Here is a 12,326-nt window from a genome sequence, read left to right as displayed (position 1 = left end):
CAAGATTAATAAAAGCTTGTTTAATGTAACTCCTCCAGATGAGCAAACGCAGACTGAAATAGCTAAGTTACAGCTAGCCCTACAGGAGGCTCGTGCTAAGGAGGCTGAGTTTCAGGCTTGTGCTAAGGAGGCTGAGTTTCAGGCACGTGCTAAGGAGGCTGAGCCTCAGGCTCGTATTCAGGAGGCACAGGCACAGGCACAGTGTCAGGTATAAATTGAACTTGCTAGGATTCAGGCAGACCATGAATATTGCATGAAACAAGGTGGAACTGAATCATCTAGCTCTGATGATTTTGATGTAGCTAAAAATGTTAAACTTGTCCCTCCTTTTAATGAATCTGATTTAACAAAGTATTTTCAGTTGTTTGAGAGGGTAGCTACAGGTTTTAATTGGCCCAAAAAGTACTGGCCAGTACTCCTTCAGACTGTTCTCACTGGTAAAGGTCAAGTAACTTATGCATCTTTGCCTCAGGATCAATCTGATAATTATGATGTAGTTAAGAGCTTGATTCTTAAGGCCTATGAGCTTGTTCCTGAAGCGTATAGATTATAATTTTAGACAACTTATAAGCAAGATAAGCAATCCCATGTTGAGTATGCAAAAATCAAAGAAGATCTGTTAGAGCAGTGGTTAAATTCTAAGAATGTAAATTCTGATTTTGATAAATCTAAGCAGATGATTTTGCTGCAGGACTTCAAAAGGTGTATTCATAAAGATGTAAGCCTATATCTTGATGAGAAAAGAATAGATAATTTGTCGGATGCTGCAGTTTTAGCTGATGAATATGTTCTCACTCACAAGAGATATTCTAAAGAAAAAAGGAAAGCTGAGAGTATGTTGCCTCTACTCAGAGTATAGGTAACAGGAAAGAGAATAAAGATGATGTTTCTCAGGAAGTAAATACCAGCTCCACCTCTAGACTTCAGAAAAGTAAATGCACTTATTGTAGTAAGCTTGGTCATACTACAGAGAAATGTTTCAGGAGACAGCATGATGTGAACAAAAAGGAGTCTTTAAATATTCAGTCAATTGGTCTAGTGTCTACCCTTAAGAGTTCCCAAAATTCTTCAACCGAGTTAACTGAACCTGCTTTGAGGGGTAAATTAAATTCTCATGATGAAGCTCCTCTTTTGAGCAGTAACGTGGGTGACACTCTCAAGAGTTCATGTGCTAATTTCCTATCTGATGGTTTTGTCAGTCCTCTGGACAGTAATGACAGAAATCAGTTAAAATATATCGTGATACAGGTGCTTGCCAATCCCTTATGCTGACCAGTGTTCTAGGCTCTAATGTTAATTCCACTGATGAAAGTGTAATCTTACAAGGTGTAGGGAATGATTACTTCTCTGTCCCTCTGTGCAGAGTGAATTTAGAGTCTGGTTTTGTTAATGGTTCCGTTATGGTTGGGTTGGTTGAGACACTCCCAATGTCAGGTGTAACTTTCTTACTTGGAAATGATATTGGTGGAAGTCAAGTGTGTCCAGCTCCTCAGTTGTCTAGTGAACCAGTGACTGCGATCCAGGATTGTGATGTCCCTGATGTGTTCTCTGCATGTGCTGTCATTAGGGCTAAGTCTAAAGTTACTGGTGACTTAGAGGATAATGATGATGATGATGTTATCCTAGCTGACACTTTTCTTGCTAATTTGGACCACTCACCAGATGAGGCAGTACCCTGTCGTATTGATAATTTGTCTCGTCAAGAGTTGGTTGAGTTGCAGGCTGCTGACCCTGAGTTGAAAGGTCTAGCTAACTCTGCTTGCAGTGAGGAAGAGTCAGCTGTTGCTTCTACTTGTTATTATATAAAGTCAGGAGTACTTATGAGGAAGTGGAGACCCCCAACAGCATCAGCCGACTGTGAATGGGAGGTTGTGCATCAAGTTGTCATCCCTCATGTTTGTAGGCAGGATATCATTAGAGTGGCTCATGATTCCAGTTTGGCAGGACTCCTTGGAGTGAGGAAGACTGTGCCACGCATTTTGAAACACTTCTACTGGCCAGGTATCTTCAGAAATGTTTCCTGGTATTGTAAGTCTTGTCACACATGTCAAGCTGTGGGGAAGTGTAATCAGACTGAAAAGGTTTCACCTCTAGTTCCCATTCCTCCTTTTGAGGCGCCATTCACCCGTGTGTTGGTGGATATTGTGGGCCCTCTTCCTAAGACTTCTTCAGGATTTTCTTATGTGTTGACCCTGATTGATATGACTACTCGTTATCCTGAAGCCATTCCACTTATAAATACCTCAGCAAAGAACGTGGTTAAGGAAATGCTAGGGTTCTTCACCAAGTTTGGTCTGCCCAAGGAGGTACAGTCAGACCGGGAAGTAATTTCATGTCAAATGTTTTCAAGCAGTCTCTGAAAGAGTTGGGCATCACCCAGATCACGTCTTCAGCTTATCATCCCCAGACCCAAGGAGCGTTGGAGAGATATCATCAAACACTCAAATCGATGCTCAGGAAATACTGTTTGGAACATCAGAAAGATTGGGATAAAGGTCTTCCATTCGTTATATTTGCTGCAAGAGAATCTCCAAATGAATCACTGGGCTTCTCATCCTTTGAACTACTGTTTGGCCATGAAGTAAGAGGACCCCTTAAGCTACTCAAGGAATGCTGGCTGTCGGAGGAAGATGACGTCAACCTGTTGGAGTATGTGTTGAAGCTCAAAGAACGGCTGTCCACTGCTTTACAGCTGGTGAGAGAGAATTTAGGAGCTGCTCAGGAGAAGATGAAGACTTAGTATGATAAGAAGTCCAGGTTACGCCACTTTCAGCCAGGAGATCAGGTTTTGATTCTGCTACTAGTGCATGGGCAACCTCTCAAGCCAAGTTTAGTGGTCCTTATTTCGTGGAGAAGAAACTCAGTGATGTCAACTATGTCATCGCCACACCAGATCGTAAAAAGAACAAGCAACTTTGTCACATCAACATGCTAAAGTTATATCACAGGCGGGAAGGAAATAACCCAGTCTGCACTGTAGCTGTTCCAAACGAGTCTGCAAGTGAAGCTTTCCCACGCAGTATGAGCCTGAGTGATAGTCTGGGGAAGAATCCTGATATCATGAATGATCTCCAGACTAAGCTTACTCATCTAGCTCCCGAGGAAACGCAGGAGTTTTCGGCACTACTGCAGGAGTACCCGCAAGTGTTCCATACCACTCCCGGAAGAACCACTGTGTTGATGCATGATGTCGATGTTGGAGACGCAAAGCCAATTAAACTGCCTCCTTACCGTGTGAACCCAGTGAAAGTTCCTCTCATCCAGAAGGAGCTTGGCTACCTGTTGGACCACAAGATGATTGAGCCCTGTCAGAGCGAGTGGAGTTCTCCTGTCACTCTAGTCCCTAAGCCAGGTGGGTCACAGCAGCTTTGCATCAACTACAGACGTGTTAATCAGATAACCAAAACAGACACCTACCCTCTCCCTCGCGTGGAAGACTGCATAGACAAGATCGGAAAGGCTAGGTACATAAGTATGTTTGATTTGTTAAAGGGATACTGGCAAGTACCTATGACTGAACGTGCTAGGGAGATCTCATGTTTTGTAACACTAGGAAAGACTTTTGCATGTTCTGTAATGCCATATGGTATGAAGAATGCACCAGCCACTTTTCAGAAGCTAATGAATGTTGTAACAGAGGGTTTGGCAGGGTGTGTTGTTTATATTGATGATGTATTAATCTTCAGTGACAACTGGCAAGATCACCTATATCATATCAGTAAATTTCTTGAGTGTTTGGTTCAGGCTAATCTTGTAGCTAATTTATCTAAGTGTGAGTTTGGTCAAGCTAAAGTTCAGTACCTTGGGTACGTAATTGGTGATGGACACGTTGCACCACCAAGAGCTAAGGTTCAGGTTATAAGTGATCTTTCTAGACCTAAAAGTAGGAAAGAGCTACAAAGATTTTTGGGAATGGTAGGTTATTACAGGAGATTTGTTCTTAACTTTTCAATTCTTGTATCACCACTTACAGACCTACTGAAAAAGGGAGTTAAATTTGTCTGGACCGATAACTGTGAATCCTCTTTCAGTAAACTTAAAGCTATCCTATTAAGTCAGCCAGTGCTCGCTACTCCTAAACTGTACATCTCCAAAGAAGCTGTGACTGTGGCACTATGGAGCTGCTGATTGGGAGGCCCTCAAACAGTACTTCTTTGATTTTCCGTGGAATGATTATTGCTTCCATGGCCGAGAGCCATGTGAGTGTGCCTTGTGCATTTACTGAGGTTATTCTCTCAGGCGTGGAAGCATACATTCCCTTCTCATATCCTTTGACTAATGAAAAAAAAATGGTTTAATCATGCCTGTTCTAATGATGCCCACAACAAGAAGACTGGGAACCAATCCACTCCTGGATCTCAACTCTTATAATTTTGTTTTTGCCCGGAATCGTGCTGTGTTCATCGCTCTGCTAAAAATAATTTTATTCGTAGTAAAGGCTCTAACTCTCCAACTCGAATTCTTTCTGCTCCTTCTGGCACCTTGCCAAAAACCTTTCTAACAACTTTACCTCATCATCCTTCTCTCCTCTTTTCCACTCTGTTGGATCTGTAGCTATTTCTTGTGTAGATAAAACAGAACACTTCATTCAGGCTTTCTCCTCAGTTCCACCTTAGACGATTCCGATGCTGTTCCTCCATCACTTCCCTCCCTCTGACTTCCTCGTATCTGACATTAAAATTCTTCAGTTGATATATTTTCTGCCATCACTGGCACTGGGGCTTTGGCAGAAGCTTTGACATTACACTTGACACCTCAAAGGCTTTCAATCGAGTCTGGCATAAATTTTTAATTTCCAAACTGCCCTCTTACGGTTTCTGTCCTTCTATCCGTGTCTTCATCTATAGCTTCCTTTCTGGTCGTTGTATAGCTGATGTTGTAGACGGCCACTGTTCCTCTCCTAGTTATCAATAGTGGTGTTCCTCAGGCTTCTGCCCTATCGCCGACTCTCTTCCTTCTATTCACCAATGATCTTTCAAGCTGTACATCTAACCCTATCCACTCATATGCTGATGACTCCATCCTTCACTAACACATTCGCCTCCCGCAGCATCCGTCTCAGCAGTTACTTAAATGAAAAAGGGATGATGCTATGGCACCCCTAATTTTTTACTTGGCTCATATCTCTGATTGGGGTAAAAGTAATCTTGTTGTTTTTAATGCATCAAAAACTCAGTTCTAACTTCTTTCGTCCATTCAGAATCTCCCACAGGAATATCCTCTAATTTTTAACGATACCTATCTCAATCCTGCATCCTCTTTGAACATACTTGAGGTTTTATTCTCTATGGATTTATCTTGGAAAAGTCATATTACCTCTCTTGTAAAATCTGCTTCCTAGGGATTAAGTGTGCTAAGCCAACTCTACGCCTTCTTTTACACCTGCATAGTTGTTAACTTTACACACGGGTTCAGAGTAACACTCTCATGCTTGGAGAGGCTCCCCACATACAGCTCTTCTTAAAAAAGTGGAGTCAAATGCGTTTCCTCTCATTAAGTCTCCTTCTGTTCAGGGGCGTCATTTGGGGTGGGGTGGGGGCAGCGAGGGGCGCTCCCCCCCCAAGCTTTCTGAGGGGGGCCTCCAAATCAACCACAATTAATGAAAAAAATATAAGGTTAACATCATGAAGTTAAAAATAATTTGTATTTATCCTCAGTACGTTTTGAGTGCAATATATCTTGTGTGTGTGTGTGTGTGTGTGTGTGTGTGTGTGTGTGTGTGTGTGTGTGTGTGTGTGTGTGTGTGTGTGTGTGTGTGTGTGTGTGTGCGCGTGCGTGTGTGTGTGTGTGTGTGTGTGTGTGTGTGTGTGTGTGTGTGTGTGTGTGTGTGTGTGTGTGTGTGTAATAATTACAATAATTTGCTAGGTATATTAAAGGATGTCAATGTAAATATGTTCTTAGCCCTCTGTTCAGTTAACTTCAGTATCGAGCTGCCTTTTTTTGTTGTATTCTGATTATCATTAAAAGTTTTCCTTCATCTTAGGAAGTACGTACCTGTAGGTAGGAGTCTTAAGAGTTCATTTAGATTAGTGGTTCCCAAAGTGGGAGGTGGAAAGATCCAGAGAGGAGGGGAGGTACCGTGGGACGGTGAGGGAAAAGGGGACGGTAGGAGGGGGCGGCAGGGTGGCATCAGAACCAAGTAAGCATTTTTTTTTTTTTTACAAAATCTATATTACAAAATTTAAGTCACAAACACTTAAGTGGTATGTATGCTTTACAAAAAAAAAAAAAAAAAAAGGAATTATATACGAAAGCATGGTTTTATTTTATTTTGTGGTTCGACGTCGGAGTTAAAAGTTCGAATGTTTTCTTTATATCTTGATAACGTGGTCTGGACACGATAGGCACCACAAGCCTGTGGCCAGCCAGTCAGACAGCAGACACCGTGGGTAGTTCATTCTGTAAGGGCTGGTAAAGTACGTATGAACACAGTTCTACCTACCTCTCTCTTGCCAGCGCCTTAATCCCGTAACGAGTGGCCACAATTAAATCGCCTCCGTGTCTCCCTGTCCCCCTCTATTTCATTGCCCTGCTCCCAGCTCACACCCCCATCTCTCATATACCTCTCCACTCCATCCCTCCATCTCATCCTTGGCCTCCCCCTCCTTCTCCCCCCCAACTCACTCACATACACTCTCCAGGTCAGTCTCTTACCCTCCATCCTATCCACATGGCCAAACACCTCAGTTTGTTTCTCTTAACGCTTCCTATCACATCTACGTCCACACCACAACGCTCCTTTATATCCTCATTTGTCAGTCTGTCTCTCCATGTGACTCCACATGCTTCTCTCAAATAAATCATTTCCACTGCTCTCACTCTTGACCTGTGTCCCTCCAACAAGGTCCAAGCTTCACTTCCATATGTTAGAGTTGGTATCACAATACTGTCATGTAGTAACTTTTTCACTTCCATGCTCATTATCCGGTTTCTTATCACTGCTTCCAAGGAACCAGCAACCTTTCTTCTTTGTTACACCTTTTCAAGCACTTCACCTGCCAAACTTCCAACCTTACTCATCATGTTGCCCAAGTACTTAAACGCATTCACATTTTCCATTTCCCCCTCATAGAACTTCACTGTACATTCATTGACTTCACTTCTCTCGAAATTTATAACTTTACTCTTCCCTACATTCACCTTTAGATTCCGTTTCATACCCATCCTCCCAAACTCATCCACCAAGCCGTGCAGCTCCCCTTCGTCATCACTTAACACAGTATCATCTGCAAACAACATTTTTTTTTTATGCAAAGAAGAAGGAACCAAAGGCCATGAGCCCGCAGTAACAGTTCCCTCCAAGAGAAAAACAAAATACAATAGAGAGCCAAATTCAAGATCCGATCATTTTGAGATGCCTGGACACACTGCGTTTGAAAGACTGGAGATCATAGGTACCAGGAAATACAGACAAAGGGAGACAGTTCCAGAGCTGACCTGTTGCATAAATGAAAGACTGGGAGTAACGGTTAACTCTTGGATTAGAGAGTTGGACAGAAAAGGGATGAGAGTTTGCTGCCAGACAGGTGCTACGCGCCCGTCGTAAAGGTGGAGGAATGCAAGCAGACAGTTCAGAGGAGCAGTGACCATTAAAGTAGCGATAGAAAAGAGATAAAAGATGCAACAGTGCGGCGAAGAGACAGAGGTTGAAGGGAGTCAGTAAGAGGAGGAGAGTTAATGAGATGAAAAGTCTTTGACTCCACCCTATTGAGAAGAGCTGTATGTGGGGAGCCTCCCCACACATGAGAGTTGTACTCCACACAGGGGCGGATAAAACCCCTGTACAGAGTCAACAGTTGTGCAGGGGTAAAGAAAGAGCAGAGTCGGCTTAGCACACCCAATCTCTTGGAAGCAGATTTTACAAGATGTAATATGATCTTTCCAAGATAAGTCCCGAGTAAATGAAACTCCAAGCATGTTCAACGATGATGCAGGATTAAGCTGAATATTATTAAAGATTAGTGGGTATACCTGTGTAAGATTTTGTCGGGTTGATAGGTGTAAGAACTGAGGCTTAGATGCATTAAAAACAACCATTTATTTTTACCCCAGTCAGAGATACGAGCCAAGTCAGACATTAGGTGTGCCATAGCCTCATCCCTTGTTTGTTGAAGTAACTGTTGAGATGGGCGTTGCGGGAACCAAATGGAAAGGTGAAGGGTGGAGTCATCAGCGTATGAGTGGATAGGGTTAGTTGTACAGCTTAGAAGATCAATGATGAATAAAAGGAAGAGAGTTGGTGATAGGACAGAGCCCTGAGGAACACCACTGTTGATAGATCTAGAAGAACGATGGCCATCTACAACAGCGGCTATAGAACGACCAGAAAGGAAGCTAGCAATCAAGGCACAGATAAAAAGGATAGAAACCGTAGGAGAGCAGTTTGGAAATTAAAGATTTATGCCAGACTCGATCGAAAGCCTTTGAGATGTCAGGTGCAATGGCAAAGCTGTCGCCAAAGTCCCGAAAGGAGGATGACCAGGAGTCTGAAAGGTAGGTGAGAAGATCGCCAGTGGAGCGTCCTTGACGGAACCCGTACTGACGATCGGAAAGAAGGTTGTGATAGGAAAGATGCCTTAAAATTTTTCTATTGAGAATTGACTCAAAAACTTTTGAAATACAGGACGTTAAAGCAATTGGACGATAGTTGGAGGGTTGGGAGTGGTCACCCTTCTTTGGGACTGGCTGAATGAGAGCAAACTTCCAGCAAGAAGGAAAGGTACAAGTTGACAGACAAAGGCGAAAGAGTTTGCCTAGGCAGGGTGTAAGCACAGAAGCACAATTCTTGAGAACAACAGGAGGGACCCCATCAGGCCCATATGCCTTGTTAGTACTGAGGCCAGTGATGGCAGAAAATATATCAACTGAAGAAAATTTAATGTCAGCCATGAGGAAGTCAGAAGGGGGAAGCAATGAAGGAACAGCACCGGAATTGTCTAAGGTGGAATTGGAGGAGAAAGTCTGTGCGAAGAGATCTGCTTTATCAGTAGAAGAAATAGCTACAGAACCATCAGAGTAGAAAAGAGGAGGGAAGGATGATGAGGTAAAGTTCCTAGAAAGATTTTTGGCAAGGTGCCAGAAGGAGCGGGAAGAATTCGAGTTGGAGAGTTGAGAGCATTTAGTATGGATGAAATTATTTTTAGTAGAGCGAAGAACAGACTTAGCACGATTCCGGGCAGAAACGTTAAGATGATGTGATTCAGGGGTGAGCTGGCTCCAGTACGTTTTGTAGGCCCTCTCCTTGTTGCGGACAGCATTAGAACAAGCGTGATTAAACCCAGGCTTTCTTGCGTTAGTCAAAGGATATGAGAAAGGAATGTATGCTTCCATGCCCGAAAGAATAACCTCCGTAATGCGCAAGGCACACTCAGATGGCTTCCGGCCATGGAAGCAATAATCATTCCAGGGAAAATCAAAGAAGTACTGCCTGAGGGCCTCCCAGTCCACAGCTCCAAAATGCCACAGACGACTTTTCCCTGGAGGGTCCACAGGCCGTATCGGAGTGATAGGACAGGTTAAGGTAATAAGGTTGTGATCGGAGGAGCCCAACGGAGAGAAAAGATTAACAGAGTAAGCAGAAGGATTAGTTGTGAGGAATAGGTCAAGTATGTTGGAGCTCTCTCCAAGGCGGTCAGGGATACGGGAAGGGTGCTGTACAAGCTGCTCAAGGTCATTAAGGATAGAAAAGATGTAGCTTGTTCACCAGGTGGATCCGTGAAAGGAGAGGAGAGCCAAAGGTGGTGGTGAACATTGAAATCTCCTTGAATGGAGATTTCAGAGAAAGGAGAAAAGGATAGAATGTGTTCCATCGTAGAAGTAAGATAGTTGAAGAAATTTTGATAGTCAGTTTAATTAGGGGATAAGTAAACAGCACAGATATATTAAGTCAGAGAATGACAGGAAAGCCGAAGCCAGAGTGTAGAGAATTAAGAAGAATCGAGTTCAGGAACACAAGAGCAAGATAAGTCGTTGCATATATATACACAACAGCCACCTTTGGCTTTGAAATGAGTATAGAGAAAGTAGGAGGATACAGAAAAGGGTTTGCTGTCAGTTGCCTCAGACAGCTGAGTCTCCGTTAGAAAAAGAAGGTGATGTTTAGAGGAGGAGAGGTGGTGCTCAACAGAGCGAAAGTTAGAGGAAAGGCCGCGAATGTTGCAGAAATGAAGAAGAAGAGAGTGAGACAGTGGTTCCAGGCACCTCGAGTCGTCACCGGGAGAGAGGCGGATGGTGGGGGCATTTATGGTCCCCCCCCCCTGGGGACTCCGAGGCTTGGTGAATAGACGCCATTTTTGTTGAATTTTGAATAGGAAGTGTAGTGTGTACTGTGCATGTAGTTTGGTGTAGATAGTAGGAGAAATTTGTACTGGAGAGCATGCTGGCCTACTCTCTGTGTAACTGAGACACTGAAAAAGTTCAGCAAAGGGGGATGGTCAGGAACTAGTCCTGAGGGCTGATGAAACGGGAGCTCCAGCACTCCCTGTCATCAGTTTTCCATCCACCTCGGGAGTACTGCCCTGATCGACTGGTGCTACAGGGAGTTTCCAACACTGCCCTCTCTCATTAGGGCCGCTCCAACATCCACTGCCCTACCTTGTATCTCATTTATTACCCCTTCCATATACAGATTGAACAACTATGGATACATGACACATCCCTGTTTCAATCCACCCTTCAAATAGAAAAATTCAGTCAGTTCACTATCCACATGCACTGCAGCCTAAACACCCACATATATACTCTTCACGGCATTCAGCAACTTCCCATCTACTCCATATATTCTTAATACTTTCCACAATCCCTGTCTATCCACCCTGTCATATGCTTTCTCCAAATCCATGAAGGCTGCATACAACTTCTTTCCCTTCTCTAGACATTTTTCCACAGAAGAGCTAAGAATGAATATCTGATCTACACAACCTCTTCCCTTCCTAAAACCTCCCTGTTCTTCTCCAACTAATTCCTCTGTTATTTCTCTAACTCTGTCAGTATGTATTCTACCATATACATTTGCTATTACACTAAGAAGACAAATACCCCTATGATTACGACATACTTCTTTTCCCCCTTTTCCTTTGTACAGGGGAATAATTATAACTGACTTCCAATCCTCCGGGACTCTACCTTCCTCCTAGGCCATTGTGCACATTTTCCACGTCCATTCTACTACTATCTTTTCCCCATGCTTCAGCATTTCACCAAACACTCCATCAATTTCTGGGGCTTTCTCCGTTTTAACTTTCTTCACTGCTTCCACAGCATCCATCCTACTGATTTCTTCCTCTCATCTCTCACATCCCTCCTTCTCCCAGCCATTCCCTAGCCACTTACACTCGCATTACTTTCATTCTCTATGTTCAACAATACGCTAAAGTGTTCCATCTCCTCGCTTTTTCTCCCTTCTCCACTAGTAATCTACCATTTTGATCTTTCACTCCCTAACTAACTCCTTTGACACCCTGTCTAACTCTCTTCACCTCTTTCCAGAACATTTTCTTACGTTCCCTCCACTTTACACTCAAATTCCTTCCAAATTCCTCATCCACTGTCTTCTTTCTCTCTCTTACCAATATTTTCAGCTCTCTCATCCTCTCTGTATATAACTCTTTCATTCGTCTATAAACTTCTTCCACACCCCTGTTTCTCATCCACTCACTATATGTTTTCTTCTTTTGTGCCACAGCCTCTCTCACCTATTCATTCCACTATGCCGTTCCTTGCATCCCCATTCGTCTTCTCTTTTCCCCTCACACCACCTCACCTGTCAAATTAATGTATGATATCTTGCCATGTAACTAGAATAATCTCTTGGAATTGGTACATAATAAACCTGCTTTTGGTAGAATATACGACATTATTCACCATGGCACATAGGTCACAAAAGGCACTACAAATAACTTTGCAAAGCAGAGATCACGGAGATGTCCACTGTTGCAGTAGTTTATTCATTATTCAGTGCAATAAATATACGTAATGTAGTTTTCAATTGTGATCCCTACCCTGACGTATGGAAGCGAGGCGTGGACCTTGCAAGAGGGGAACAAGTCAAGAGAGAGAGCAGTGGAAATGAGTTACTTGAGAGGAGCATGTGGAGTGACGTGGAGGGACAGGTTGACGAATGAAGAAGTGAAGGAACGTTGTGGGGTAGATGTGGATGTGGTTGAAAAGATTAGGAGAAATACACTGAGGTGGTTTGGACATGTGGAGAGAATGGAGAATGAAAGACTGACTAAGAGGGTGTATGTAGGTGAGGTGGAGGGAGGGAGAGGGAGAGGTAGACCGAGGATGAGGTGGAGGGATGGAGTTGAGAGGTATATGAGGGAGGG

General features: G+C 43.3%; 1 protein-coding gene across 1 annotated transcript in view; it reads left to right on the top strand.

The window, feature by feature from the left end:
- LOC145395417 (uncharacterized) overlaps positions 1-12,326 on the top strand; it is a 386,864-nt gene that overhangs the window by 234,133 nt on the left and 140,405 nt on the right. The gene's annotated exons all lie outside the window — the stretch shown is intronic.

The sequence above is a fragment of the Coenobita brevimanus genome, chromosome 31 (genome assembly GCF_032717465.1).
Source record: "Coenobita brevimanus isolate Jiangsu-jjx chromosome 31, ASM3271746v2, whole genome shotgun sequence".
NCBI lineage: Eukaryota > Metazoa > Arthropoda > Malacostraca > Decapoda > Coenobitidae > Coenobita > Coenobita brevimanus.
This window is presented reverse-complemented; position numbering and strand designations above follow the sequence as displayed.